Source organism: Cibotium barometz, chromosome 9 (assembly GCF_041138505.1).
Source record: "Cibotium barometz isolate CiBa-2024 chromosome 9, ASM4113850v1, whole genome shotgun sequence".
Lineage (NCBI taxonomy): Eukaryota > Viridiplantae > Streptophyta > Polypodiopsida > Cyatheales > Cibotiaceae > Cibotium > Cibotium barometz.
Window position 1 is genome coordinate 29,827,379 of NC_141054.1, and position 3,022 is coordinate 29,830,400.

A 3,022-nucleotide genomic window follows, 5' to 3' on the forward strand; every position below is an offset into this window, starting at 1 on the left:
CTTTATTATTATCTAGGCGTACACTAATCCTTCATATTAGTACTCCTAGATAAACCATTCAGTTGAGTACTGCTAGCAGCACTACTAGCCCCTTTATCCCAAGTTTCACATCAGGGATTACTTTTTCCAGGCAATCACGTGACTAAATCAAACTAGTCACTAATCTCTAGGCCCAAGTAGTGACACTATTTTGTTACTACCAACAAGGGCCAGCTTGCCTCTACGGGCCAAAGCTCTCTTGTTGCTACAAACAGTAAGCAACTTGTTTAGACACAAGGCATAACCACATCAAGACTACGCTTGTACATGGTTCTCATTTGCCAAAGTTTATCACAATCTTCTAGCATCTGTTAAAAGATTGTGAAGGGTTATGAGCACTACGGCTCAATTAGGCTTACCTTGATTTCTCGTGATAAGCTCTTCGTCTAATTTGGGCACAACTGACGCCATTGCCAGTTTTCTTAGCCCAAGTAAAACACACCGCGATTTCAGATTTACACTATAGCCAAACTACGTGACTTTGATGGTTAATACTAAGTCTATGCTTAGCTTAAATTTAGTCTCTCCGAACCAAATGTGTGATCACCACATGTGCTATTCTCGAGGCGTTACGGCAATAGACGTGTTCACTAGGCACAACGGCCATAGAACGGCTCCCTTCGAAGGATTCGGCACTACGGCCGTGGGATTTGTCTCTCTCTTAGCACGCGGCGCTACGGCCGTGTGCGGTGGATCCCTTTCGTGGAAAATGGGCACTATACGGCCACACGGCACGACGGCCGTGTTGGGTTTGTTTCGTGGGGTGTACTGTTGTTTTGTGTGTTTTTGTTTTTTTTTTGTTTTTTTTTAAAATAAAATAAAAAAATAACGAGCCAGGCCAGCCCCGCTGCTTTGGGCGTGGCCGCCCGTCCGTGGGGAGTGTCCTTAGGGCCGAGTCTGGCCGCGCTGCTAGCTGGCCGCCTGTTTCATTTTTAATTTTAAAAAATGAACAAATAAAATATTTGTTTTTTTTATGCTCGTGGCGTTTGCTGGGCTGGTGGCTGGCCGTCGCTCGCCGCCCCTGGCTGGCCGGCGTTGGCTGGCCGCCGCCGCCACTTGGTTGGCTGGCTGGCCGGCCTGGTTGGCTACGCAGCACAGTCATTTTCACAGCTGTCAGAGCCGAGGGATAGCGCAGGTCAACAGTCATTTTCGTCTATTAACAGCAGCTAGTGTTCGCTCGCTGGGGGTTAGTGGTCGCTGGGGGCTGCTCTTCGCCCCCCCCACACCGAGTAGTGTTCACAGCAACAATCATTTTTGTCTTCAAAGCGTGGGGCTGATTTCGCAGTGGGGCTGCTCTTCGCCCCCCCCACTCAACGCAAGTCGCCCCCCCCCCAGGCTCTTCAACGTGGCCGTGGGGCTGGTGGGGCTGATTTCGCAGTGGGACTCCTCTTCGCCCCCCACGCACAGTAGTGGGCTCTCGCCCCCCCCCCACTCCCACACACAGCATACGGATAGGCGATTTCTCTCCTACCAAACGAATTACAATTTCAACGCAGAGAGACAAAACAAAATGAAAATTCTTTTTGCTTACCTGCGATGTTGCTTGCTGTGTGTGACGGGGAGAGAGAGAGAGAGAGAATTCTTCCCTTCCATTCTTCCATGGCCGCCTCCCTCCACACCCTCCATTCGAGATAAGGATAAGGAGACGAATGGTCGAAAACCATCGAGTGGGCTCTGGTCCCCCGGTCACGCGCGGGCTCTGACAATCCCATCGAACCACGCTCTGATACCAGTGTTACATATCCGTAACGCCGCTACGGGCGTTACCACAAGAGGGGATGGCCTTTGGCTCACCACCCAGCCATAGAGGAAGAATGAGGATTGCCCCTCATCCCCCAGGCTATATAGTGTGTGGCCTGCCGTCCACACTAGCCTGGCCGCCCATGACTCCGCATGGGCGTCCTCTCCCACTGAACCCCGGATATAGCCATCCGGTCTGCCGTCGGTCATCACACGCGTTACAACCTACGTGACAACCCTCTCTCCAAAAAAGAGGAATGTTTGCATAGAAATTTGATCTCTTTCTCCATCAACAAGAGAATGCATCCATCAAGAGAATACTATAGAATTAATTTGATCAATAGAAATCAACTCTAGGACCAAAATCTACTAAAAATGAAAAAAATACCAACTTCCATCAAATGGCATCCATCAATCAGCATATAATTGTGTAAGAGACGATACTAAAAAAATCTAATAATGATCATCAAGTTCGACCAAGTATGTAGCAGCGAATTGTGAAACTTTAGACATTGATATAGATGTGCCACTAGATTTCTTTAACCTTGGCCATTTTATCTTTTGTATCCTCACCATATTTTCTTTTCTAGTGGCATTCTATTGTATAACCTCCTCAAGAAGTCCTCGATGATGTGATAATAGATATGTAACCCATTTAGTGATATCATGCCCCCATCGATATATGGCTACTTTTAGTATGTAAAGTTGCAAGGCCATATACCTTAAAAGAGATGAAAATGGAGAAAGATGAACTAAATCATCATCATCAAAGTGCAATTACTCAAGGATATCCTTGTTTGAAGGAGGATCCAAGAGAAGCCTTCCTTAGTGATCATCCACCTACATAGAGGTTAGATTTGAGGCCATAAGCCTAATCCACTCCAACATCAAGGTCATTTGGATTTTGGAATTAGTAGCACATTCACTCCATGTTTTCAATCCATTTTATAATATATGCATGTAATTTCTCATATTTCATATGAATAAAATGTCAATACATTGAGCTATCACACCGATTGAGTATAATCAAGGCATGGATTATGGTAGCAAGAAGTTGTCACAATAAAATTTTGAATGTTCGAAGAAAGGTTCTATGATGTTCCTTGCTTGAGAGTAGTGGATGATCTAATTAAGGTCAATAGCTCAATGTCATGAAGCCATCAATGATCATCAACTACATGGATCAAGAACAAGGCTTCACATGATTGATACAGTCTACTAGGGCTCAACAACCATCATCAAC